Raw genomic sequence first — 12153 nt, forward strand, 5'->3', positions numbered from 1 at the left:
CACCCTATTTCCACCAGGCAAAGGGAGTTAAAATCTCTGGCAGACTATCAAACAATAGCAGGCATTGCAGTTGAGCCCAATATTAGTCTTATCCAATGCCCACACACATGCACTCTCCAGCTGGATTCACCGGATAGAAATTGGGAGCAGGAACTCTGGCTAAATTCTTCATTTCCTTTACCCCAGGCATCTGAAGCCAATTTTATCATTCATCAGTGCTTGGGATCAGCTAATTTAGCATTGACCATATATGCCTCAGTTGAATAGTGAACTTTTGTACTGAGCCATCAAGGAAGACTTTAAAGGTTGAATATACTTTGCATTATGAGAGCTCCAGTTGTGCAAAAAAAATTGTTAATTAAAATAATTCCTCAGCACTAACTACACACTGGGCTTTGCAACTTACAGTGCCCATAGCCAAGATATTATTTATTTTGATAAGTAATAAGCCTGTGTGTGTCAAAGGTCAACAGAATCTTTGAAATTAATTTAAGCATTCGACTCTTGCCTCGTGCTTATACTAATGCTGGCATTTATTTACCAGTAAAGACGCTCTTCTCTTTATTACTCCCTAATCAAATAACATTTTGAGTCAGCAATATAGTATCAACAAGCTTTGTGCTCAGAATAAAATTAGTTCAATTTCTTGCCATGTTAAATACATGATGGAACTCTCAGATGGTATTTGTTTTCATTAAATCTTAACTCATTAGTGCTAAAAGCTTTATGCCTAACCATTCAAAGAAAACCCTTCTGTATTAACCCACATTGATGTGGCTTTTCATCTCCATTGGTAAGCTGCACATTCCAGTTATCTGAACACCGACAAAATCACAACGCACAAACTCACAATGTGGCCCTCTATTTTCTGTCTCTCCATTTTTTTCTCCCCATCTTCCCTGGAGGTGTCTGAGTATGGCGCCATGGATATCAGCTTGAGTATTGTGGCCAATTCTGAGCAGAAAGGATGTCAAGGCCTTGGAGATGGTGCAGAGGAGATTTACCAGAATGGTACCAGGGCTAAGAGACTTCAGTTATGTGGAGGGATTAGGAAAGCTGAGTTGGTTCTCCTTCAAGCAAATAAGGATAAGGGAGATTTAATACAGTGGTTCAAAATTATGAGGGGTTATGATAGAGCAAATAGGGAGAAACTGTTTCCGCTGACAGGATAGTCGGTAACCAGAGGACTCAGATGTAAAGTAATTGGCAAAAAGGGAAGGGAGTGGAGATGGGGAGAATGTTTCTTGCTCAACTAATTTTTAATGATCTGAAAGGTGCTGCCTGAAAAGGTGGTGGAGGCAGATTCAATAGTAACTTTCAGAAGGGAATTGGATATATACTTAAAATGGAAAATTTTGCAGGGTTATGGGGAAAAAGCAGGGGAGTGAGACTAATTGGTGGCTCTTTCAGAGTGCCTGCACAGAAACGATGGGCTCAATAGCCTCCTACAGTGCAGCATCATACTATGATTTTGCTAAATAGAATTCGTCATGCGTGAGCCTAGGTGATAATAATCGACACACTATTCCACTCAAAGAAGACAGTGAGTATTGTTGCGACCGAGGTGAGAGTAATGCACTGTCAATTCAGTCCCATTACTCCACAGGTCACAGCATATTATTAAAATTTCCCACCTACTGGAAATTAGCCATATTAAAAACTTTATTAACCCCCAGAATAAAACACACCAAACCATGTATCTTTAAACAAATTAACTATTTATTAATAAACTAAATCTTAAACAGTACTGAGATAAATTTACGTCTGAAAAGACTTTATAACTTCTTATTCCTCCTAACCCTCATGCAGACATATACATTCAAAAACCAATGGTTAACTACTTCTAAAATGATGTTTTATATTAGATCGGTTTCTTCAGAATAATAAAACAACTGGGTTAGAAGTCTTGGCGAGTTATGTTCCCAGTTCAGTGAGGTGTCCCGGAGTCTAACAATCAGATGCCACTCAAAGTCTCCAGTTGAGTTTGATGAACAGTCTGCAATGGATAGGTGTTCACGGTACTTTGGCTGCAGTAGGCATCACACAGATCTTTCAACGAGTATAAGAACAGGTACATTTAGATTTTTGAATTCGCAGTCTATCAGTAGAAACTTTGTGTTTCCAGCACTCCCAGAAACACGAAAGGCAACAGAAAGTCACTCCTGAGGCAGAGGCTTCTTAGAGACTGGAAGTAAAAAGGAATTTGCTACCTCCAATAATGCAAATATTCCTTACCGGGGTCTTTTCCTCTTAGGGCGAAACACAGCCTGTAGGCCAATGTAGATTTTCTGCTGAGAGAGAAAAATTCTTCCTTCCATCAGGAGAGCACACTTCACTGATCTGCCAGTTCAAACTGGTTCCAGCCAGTCTTTACACACAGTCAGACTGATACAATACAGCATGTGAATTCTCTCTCTTGCTGTTGCTTAGGAAACAGGCGTGCAGCTCACACACTGTTCCCAGAGAATATAAAAACTGCTCTCAGTCTTAAAGGAACACAGATCCCCTTTAGGTTTTAAACAGAGAAAAAAAAACACTTCTATGACAGTATAGACACCCTATTCCATCTGAGGAGATATTGAGTATCAACACGCTATTCCACTCTGAGGAGACACAGTATCGACATGCTATTCCACAGTCTGTGCAGTTTGGTGACTCGGCTGTCTTCTGGCTGAACTCTGTGATCCTGAGGCTTCCAGCTTGTAGATGTGGCCAGCTGGTTCGGTGATTCTCCTGGAGAACAGCGAGGCAGATGATTTCCTTCACAGGTCTCTGTCTGCAGCAGTGATAGGCCTAGATGGGTACAGCCAGCAGGCAGGTTTCAAAACTTTCAAGGTGGACTGGAGAGAGAGAGAGAGAGAGAGAGAGAGAGAGAGAGAGAGAGGGGGGACCCCACTTGGGTCTTCTCTAGTTAGTGTCTGGTTGCTTGTCTGATCTGCAGAGAGAGACAAACTAGCTTAAACACACAGATGGTGGGACCTGTCATATGACTGTCACCCAGTGTGTATTTCCTCTTACAACCTAATCAGTTCATGTCTAGGAATTCATTCTCTCAACCAGGATCCCATTGTTCAAGTGATTGCCTTTGAGTGGTTCGACTCTACCAGTTTAATGTCCCATTTGATTGCCTTTAATGTCTTGTTAATGGGGACAGGGCAGGTAGTTCACTCAAACTTCCCAAGTCATTGTTCTGGCTGGGGATTGAGCAGATGATACTTCTCCACCTCGATGCATTGAAATGCAGGGTATTTTGATGCAAATTGCAGTGACCATTTTAGCAGTTAGCAGTCATTTATCTCTGTTCCTTTTAAAAAAAAATTAATTCAGGTTTCCAGCCGGAATAAAAAAATCATATTCAGCATTGCACGTGCTCGTGACAGCATCGACACCCTATTCCACTCTGTGGAGACAGACTGTATTCCCCTTTTTATTGCTCAGGACTTTAATCCGACCAATCTACCCTCCCCCACTCTAACTTATTTGTGTGTGTGTGTGAACCTCGAGAGTGTGTGTGAGAAAGTTGGAGCATAGTTTATTATTTTACTCAGATCGGTTTAAGTGCAATGAACTTAATCTCCTTTGTTAAAGTCAAGAAAACCTATGTTTTATGATGATAGCATGTAAATAGTTAAACACTCACTAAATTGGCAAGCATATCCACTTTAAAAAAAAGCAATAAACCCTGTTGTGGTAAAATTAGGAGGGAAACCAGAGGGGAGCCCTTCGACCACTCCTCACCTGTTTATAACAGTATCGACGCGCTGTTCCACTCTGAGGAGGCAGCGAATATCGACATGCTGTTCCACTCTGAGGAGGCAGCGAATATCGACATGCTGTTCCGCTCTGAGGAGGCAGCGAATATCGACATGCTGTTCCACTCTGAGGAGGCAGCGAATATCGACACGCTGTTCCACTCTGAGGAGGCAGCGAATATCGACATGCTGTTCCACTCTGAGGAGGCAGCGAATATCGACACGCTGTTCCGCTCTGAGGAGGCAGCGAATATCGACATGCTGTTCCACTCTGAGGAGGCAGCGAATATCGACATGCTGTTCCGCTCTGAGGAGGCAGCGAATATCGACATGCTGTTCCGCTCTGAGGAGGCAGCGAATATCGACATGCTGTTCCGCTCTGAGGAGGTAGCGAATATCGACATGCTGTTCCGCTCTGAGGAGGCAGCGAATATCGACATGCTGTTCCACTCTGAGGAGGCAGCGAATATCGACATGCTGTTCCGCTCTGAGGAGGCAGCGAATATCGACATGCTGTTCCACTCTGAGGAGGCAGCGAATATCGACATGCTGTTCCACTCTGAGGAGGCAGCGAATATCGACATGCTGTTCCACTCTGAGGAGGCAGCGAATATCGACATGCTGTTCCGCTCTGAGGAGGCAGCGAATATCGACATGCTGTTCCGCTCTGAGGAGGCAGCGAATATCGACATGCTGTTCCACTCTGAGGAGGCAGCGAGTTATCGACGCGCTGTTCCGCTCTGAGGACATTACAGTTGATGCCATCCTATTCGAACTCAACTCCCAACTGACATTGAGGGCAATTTTTCTATGTGGTGCAAATGTGCCAGGGTGATTGGGCCTCCTGCCCAATGTAAGTCGCGAGAGGAACAATCTATTTTGAGGGTTGGATTCCTGCATTAAACATTGTCTGCACTTCAAAAGTAATACATTGGCTGTAACGCTTTGGGACATCCTGAGGTCATGAAAGACGCTCTATAAATGCCATTCTTTGTTTTCTTTAAATCTCAGGTGTGCTGCCGATGCTTTAGTAGCATTAACTGGCATCTCACTGTGAGCCGGACACTTATTTGAAGCAAGCTTTCATATTTAAAGCGAGGTGTGCATTACATTTGAGAAACATTTTGCTGTGAATTTTTCAATGTTCTGCGTAAATGTCTCTTGCAAGGGCTCTAGGCTCAAAGCTGCAGTGATGGAGCATGTGAGGATCTAGACACATGTCCTCTTCTGCAAAAATGGTAGAAGGCTGGCATGATTAAACTGTTACACTTCTTTCATTTGATGGTGTTGTCTGCACTGTTTCTTTGGTAGCTGTGGTCTTGGCCTGGTCAGTGGGATGGGAGTTCTTTACTGGAAGGTAGCTGGGCTGGTTCAGATGATGCGGGGGCAGGAAGTGGGATGGGTGTGGAGGCAGGTGTAATTTAGGAGAAGTAATAATCAATGAGTAACTGACATATAGCTCAGGCTGATGCTGCATCCTCCAACACATTAACTTCTTCCTCTTTATGTAGTTGATGGACCTTTCGTTCTGTTACTTACAATAGCTCTCCCCATTGCAGTGCAAGATTATGCAGGGAGCAGCCCTATTCTCAACATTCTCCCAGGACTATAAAGTAGGAAATCCCCAGACATGTCCAGGCAGTGGAATGTTTTCAGCAGTACTATGAACTGCCCAATAACTTCACTGGTTGAACAATTTTTGCTGCTGTATTTAACCTCTGCTGGCCTTACTGGACTTTCTAGTGGGGTCATCAGCACAGAATATTACATGCGTGCCAGCAGCTAGCCTAGGACATGGAATCACATATCACAATCTAAACCCGGAACCTCGGCCGCCTAGAAGAACAAGAACAGCAGGCATATGGAACCACCACCACCTGGAAGTACTCCTCCAGGTCACACACCATCCTGACTTGGAAATATATTGTGTTCCTTCATCATCACTGTGTCAAAATCCTGTGACTGTGACTACACCACACAGACCAAGAAGGCAGCTCTCCACCACCTTCTCAAGGGCTATTAAGGATGGGGAATAAATTCTGGCTTTGAACAAATAAAAAGGAGGCCTTTTCACCTATTGTGCCTCTTTGAAATAGCTATCCGATTATTCCCACCCTCCTGTTCTTTCCCCATAACCCTGCAGAATTTTGGTTTTTACATATATATCCAAGTTACTATTGAGTCTGTTACTATTAGAAAGCTAATATTGAATCTGCTTCCACCATCCTTTCAGGCAGTGCATTCCAGATCGTAACAACTCAGAGTAAATAAAATTCTCCTTACCTCTCCTCTGGTTCTCTTACCAATTACCTTAAATCTGTATCCTCCTGTTACCGACTCTCCTGCTAAAGGAAATACTTTCTCCCTACCTACTCTATCAAAACCCTTCATAATTTTGAACATCTCTACTAAATCCCCCTTTAACCTTCTGTTTTGAGAAGAACAACCTCAGCTCTCCAGACTCTCCACATGTACTCCTCATCAAAAAAGGGGGAATTGCTGGTCTGCTGTAGGATGTAGGTATTGTTAGAGCCACCACAGAAAGTGGACACACATCTGCCTGACCAGCTGGATATTAAGGGAGTGAAACCCTTTGGGGATCATGCAAGTGCCGGGCTCAGTGACAGCAACACTGATGTGTGCAGTCAATGGCACTCTGCACTATTAGGAATGCTTCAGTGGCTGCAAACTCCACGGGCCTTTCTTCCTGGCTCCTACAGGTCCATGCAGAATGTGATGAATTTATGAACCTTGGCTTTATGAAGGAATGCACTGCAGCCTGACTGTTGTTACATATGGCTTCAGTTGAAGCCAGTAATGACTCTGATGTATAGACATTCAGGGTTGTGGTAATCATAACTGTCACAGGCAATGCAGTGCCAAACATGGTAGTGGGCAGTTGTAGCATTCTGCAGATTTCTGCGATGTCCTGTTGTGACTACTGCAATCTCCTACTATGCTGCTCTGCACGGAGGTTCAGGTAGCTCAGTCTGAGCCTGTGGACCATGAGAGCAGCCCTCCTCCGTCTTGGACTTCTTGCAGGAACATGCGCTATCCCCTGAAGCTTTCCCACCTGTTGCTGCTGCTGTTTCTATTCCTCCTCTGCCTGCAGTCAGTAAGTGGTGGCCAATATCACCTGTATTTTCCAGTAGTGCAAATATCTGTGCTGAGAGAATGGTTGAAATGGCAAAAAAAAATCAAAAGCAAAAAAAAGGGGACTTTTCAGCCAGATCCAATATTGCTCATTTTGCACCACTGTCGAAGAATAATTTTACCCCTGATGATTTCAAACCATATCCTTAAAAGGTAAAATTCACAGTAGCGCCTTTTTAGTTGCAAACCAGTTGGTTCCATTAAACTTTAGACGTCAGGTTAAAAATATAAATGTTCCCTTTTATTTTCTCCTTTCCTCTCCTACAGGTTCTGACTCAGGTTGGGGTACAGCTATTATAGGTACGGACAGCACTCTTGTAATTTATTTGTATGTCTAGGCAATGACTGCTGGGGCACTGCAATTTTAGCTTGACTCTGTCCTCATTTGACACTTGTTTGAAGGCCACAAGTCCCTGTGGTGGCAGAGGAAGGGGGTGCTGCTTCCACTCGAGAGTCATGTGGCCAGCTGAATGTGATCACACGGCGGCCACCTGATTAACCTCCTGGAGGCACAGGGCCCGTTCTATTAACAAGCAGGGGTGGGTGCCAATGGCAGTATCACCTGACTCAAAGGCAGGTGCTGCTGCCATTTTCAAAGTGGTGCCTTGCTGTTAATGATTGCTTCAGCAACAGTGTTGAACAGGCCTCCAGCAAAAGTGAAGACCCCTACACTTCGGACCAGAATTGAAGATCCCTGCACCAGAAGTCAAGACCCCTGCACCCTTCCACCAGGACACAAGAGACCCAAGTAACCAGGAGCCTGCTGCCACCTTGGCGGAAGGAAGACAATGGGTGGCCGCATGGTTTAGCGCTGCCTCCCTGTGCATTCTCCTCCAGCTTGCAAGGAAAAAGCAGAAGGTCCTCTTCCCAAGGGATTCCTGGACAGATATCGCAAAGGAGGTCAGCAGTCATGGGGGTCACCGCCGCCAATGAGTCATTGACTTCCTTCATTCCGTCAGGGTGAGTTCTCCATACCATCCTCCTCTTTGGGACTTGTACGTGAGAGGGTGCACTAGATGGGGAGGGAGTGACCACCCAGTTGATGGCAAGGGACTGAGGCGGCAGAAGCAAATTCTTTCAGATGCATGGCTGCATCTTGGTGAGGGACAGCCAGCTTTGTTTGCAGCTCCAACCGCGTCCCTAGAGAGCAGACGTATGTAGGAGGCCTTCGTGAGCTCCTATCATGGACCAAAGTGCTGCCATCAGCATAATTGTTGTGCTAGTCTTCATGGGAAAACTAACAGTGTTCAACCTTCTGCTTGCAGGAGAAATGGGCATACAATAATAAAGAATGGGCAAAGACCGGTGGAGGCCTCCTGGATATTCGTGTTCTGACCCTGGCAAAGGAGGAGGCCCTGGAAATGGCTGGGTCGCAGGGCAGCCGTGTGATTGCTCATGGTGAAACAGGAGCGTCAACCCAAAACAGTAAGTGATCGAGGTCAGTGGCACATGAGTGCTTCTGGGCAACACATGAGACATTGTACTCATGTGGCCACCATTGAACACATGCAGCTCCACATCAGGCATGCTTGGGATGAGACGTGAAGCTTTGAATCCCTAAATGTTTGTGTTCTCTCATGTAGGTCTCAGTAATCCCAAATGATGCACAGCTGCAGAGAGTGGGGACATCCGTCTACCTCTGAAGAGAAGAGATCCTCAAAGGGTGCACCGTCAAATCATTCCTCCAGACCCTCCACCAGTGCAGACACTCTCACATTGATGTGTATATATTGGTGATTAGATCCAGGGTCACAAGTTGGCGAGCACAGTACAGACACAGCCGAGCAGCTGACAGAGGATGTGACAGACTAGGCCACTCAAAGGACTGTGGGAGGCCAGGCCCATGCTGGGCCACAGGCTGACAATGTGCCTCTGGAGTCATTGACAACACAGCACCTGCTGCAGCGAGAGGTGAGGGATCATTTGGCGGAGCTTCCAGAGACTATGCATCATCCGTGGACAATGGATATGTCCATCCAGGCCACGGGTGCTGCCATGTTTCAAGCATGTGCACGCATGGCTTCTTCCATCGAGGTTGGCAAACCTCATGGAGAGCCAGATCCAGCAGACCAGTCACTGGATGCCTGAGAAATGCGCAGGACTTCAAACCATCAACTTGTCCATGAGCTCTATGCAGCAATGGCAAGGCGAGAGAGGGTCAAGGCACCTGGAGTCTGCACCAGGTCCTCGTCTTTCTCAGGTGAGTAGAGAGGTACAAGTGTGCCTTGAAAGGGAGGAGGAGCGGCTGCCTTCTGCATCTGGGGGCTTCTCTCAAGGTGCTCCAAGTTTGGACTGTGGCTCTTCAGTCCCTCTGCCAGTGACCACAGCACCTCCAGTAGTCACAATGACAGATGAGGGTCCTGCACCTGTGCATGAGCCCCTCAGCATGCTAAGGCCCTCCAGGCATTAGGCAGCCAGAGAATGCTCGTCAAGGTCATCCCAGGCCATGGGGTGGCCCAATCAGCAGCCTGCCTCCACCTCAACTGAAAGCACACCTTGTAGGAGCACACATAAAAATGTTAAGAGCATCTAGATGCACTTGGGGTTCACGGGTGCTTAGACTTTGCACATGTTAAGGCTTTATACTGCAGTGCCAATTAATAAATGTAAGACTTACTGCTGTTAGTCATTCCTGCATTTCTTGCTGCCTTGTTAGATGTCATCTACATCCTTGCTCCTTCAATGGGCTACTAGTGTTGGGGTAGGCTGCATTTGGTCAGCTCCTCGGCTTTGTCTGTGCGCGCTGTGAACCTGGGCACTGGGTGATGGAGTGCGAGGTGAAGGAAGTGACAGCAGGTCCGTGTTAAGGTAAGTTTTTAATGAACTGATACTGAAAGGGCATCAGGGTCACAAGAAATGGGTATGTATGAGATTATCCTGAGCCTCCCTTGCATGACTCTTATTTCCCCTTGCCTCTGGTGCAAGGGGTTCCTCATCCTATGCAGCCTGCTCAGCAGCCTCCTCCACATCCTCCTCTATGGATGAGGAGTGGCTATCAACGATGTCCTCATTATGCAAGGCCTCCCCCCTCTGCAGTGCTCAATTGTGCAGAGCACAGCAGACCACCACAATCCATGACAACCTCGCAAGGGCATACTGAAGGGCTCCACCAGATTGGTTTAGACACATGAATCTCATCTTCAGCAGCTCAATGGCCTGCTTGATGGTTGCTCGGGTGGACCCATGGCAGAGGATGTACCTCTCCTCTACTGTAGTGCGAGGGTTCCTCATAGGTGTGAGTAGCCATATCTTCAATGGTAGCTGTCCTGCAGACCCCCACCTGCCAAGAATGAGGCATATTAATTTCACTATATGAACATTGATTTTAAACTGTTGCTGGAGTGAAGAAATTACTTGTTTGAAAATCACCAGACACTTGGCTGGAAGAACATTTGCATACTAAGACAAAAGAATTGCTCACTGATTCAATTAACAGAGATTGGGCTGGGCAATGGCAATACACATCTTGTCAGTAAGAGACAGCACTACACTGCCCTGCACCATGCCCCCCACCCCTCTCCTATCTCTCGCTTTCTCCCAAGCCACCGGACCCACAGAAAACATGTAAACCTCAAGAGAGAAAAGACTCCAACATCGAAACAAGTTGAAGCGTGAACTGGGCCCCAACGCATTGCAGGACTTACTGGCAACCAAAGACTCTACATTGAATTTAAAGGACTGCAATTATAATCCCGATATTGCCTCAAACTTTTCCCCTTTATTCTTTTCTACTTTTTCTGTCTCTATTTGCATGTGTGTTTATCACGTATGCATGCTAACATGGTCACGTTGCATATTTGTAGTCGTTAACCAGATTAGAGTTTAAGATTAATAAGCTTCCACCTTTCTTGTTTAAATCTAAGGAAACCTGTCTGATTTCTTTGCCTTACAATTGGAGCAGTGACCAAGGATTCACTAAGGGAGAGCTAAAAACATGGTTTCTAAAATTGAACCCTGTTACGGTTAAACCAGGCAAAGGTTGAGAGGGAACCTCTAGACCCCTTCTCACCTGGTCGTAACAGTAGCCCTTATCTGAAAATTCATCCCTGAAGGCCCACGGGGTGGCATGATAAGCTGTCGCACCTGGGACTGTGAGTATGTAGTGTTGTGACTGCTTCCCAGGAACCACGCACATACCTGAAGGATCCACTTTCGATTCGCAGACCAATTGTACATTGATGGAATGCAAGCCTTTCCTGTTGACGAAGACCACTGGCTGGTCCCTGGGAGCCTTGAAGTCTACATGCATGCAGTCGATGACACCCTGCAGCTGGGATGATCCAGCAATGGCCCCACACCCAATGGACCTGTCCAGGTTGGTTCAGTAGTGCATGTAAACGCTGGCCCTCTTGAACAGGGCATTGGTCACCTCCTTGATGCAGTGATGGGCTGCAGCCTGGGAGATCGCACACATGTCCCCAGTGTATCCCTGGAAAGAGCCATAGAAGTTGAAAGCCATGGCGATCTTCAGGCTTAGTGGCATTGGGTATCCACCAAATCCCATTGGTCCCCGCTCATCCTGCAGAATGGCACATAAATCGGTGACTGCCGCCCTGGAGAGGCTCAGTCTGCGTCGCTCAAACATCTGCAGTTGTTTGAGGTATATAAGGAAGACTCTCTCCTAAGGATAGGCCCTTCTTTGTATGGGAGGCTGTTGCTGGACCCCTCTGTATCCTTCTCCGGCGTGCCCACCCGGAGGCTGGCCCTCTTGCTCCTTCTGCCATTTCTGCTGTGCCCCCACCATTGCCTGGTCCTCCCTCTCTTCGTGCTGCTCCTCCTCCTCAGGGGAGCCATGAAGACTGGGTGGTTCATTCCCATGTCAGGTTGTCTCTCTCTCCTTCTCTAGTGCTTTATTTGCAGTCTACCTCCCCAAAAACCTTCCCCTTGCTACTCCCTTAGGAGCAAGTGTCACTGCCCTTTGCAGAATGCCTCCTCTCCCCCCATTGTTGATGGCATTTTCAAAGACCCTGCCCCCCCTCACCTTGGTGATGGCACTTTCACAGGCCTTCTATTGCATGTTACCTCTCAGTATGGCTGGCTGGCAGAGGCAGTACTGAAGCCTCTCCTCATTGCCACCACCTTTAACTGGTCAGGGCTCTGAAGGCCCGTAAATCCCACGCACCATTCATAAAACACAAAATGTGCATAAAATTCCAGTCAATTGCCTTTAAATTCAAGTTAATTGCCTTCTAAACTACCTGAATTGATTTCCCGTTGCATTGTATTCAGAAGTCTGCCCTCCATCTTT

The 12153-nt window shown here is 46.4% G+C and overlaps 1 protein-coding gene across 1 annotated transcript in view; it reads right to left on the reverse strand.

Moving 5' to 3' along the window:
* Positions 1-12153, reverse strand: part of col7a1l (collagen type VII alpha 1-like) — a 353167-nt gene that overhangs the window by 60463 nt on the left and 280551 nt on the right. The gene's annotated exons all lie outside the window — the stretch shown is intronic.

Source organism: Heterodontus francisci, chromosome 27, assembly GCF_036365525.1.
Source record: "Heterodontus francisci isolate sHetFra1 chromosome 27, sHetFra1.hap1, whole genome shotgun sequence".
In the NCBI taxonomy this organism is placed as follows: Eukaryota; Metazoa; Chordata; class Chondrichthyes; order Heterodontiformes; family Heterodontidae; genus Heterodontus; species Heterodontus francisci.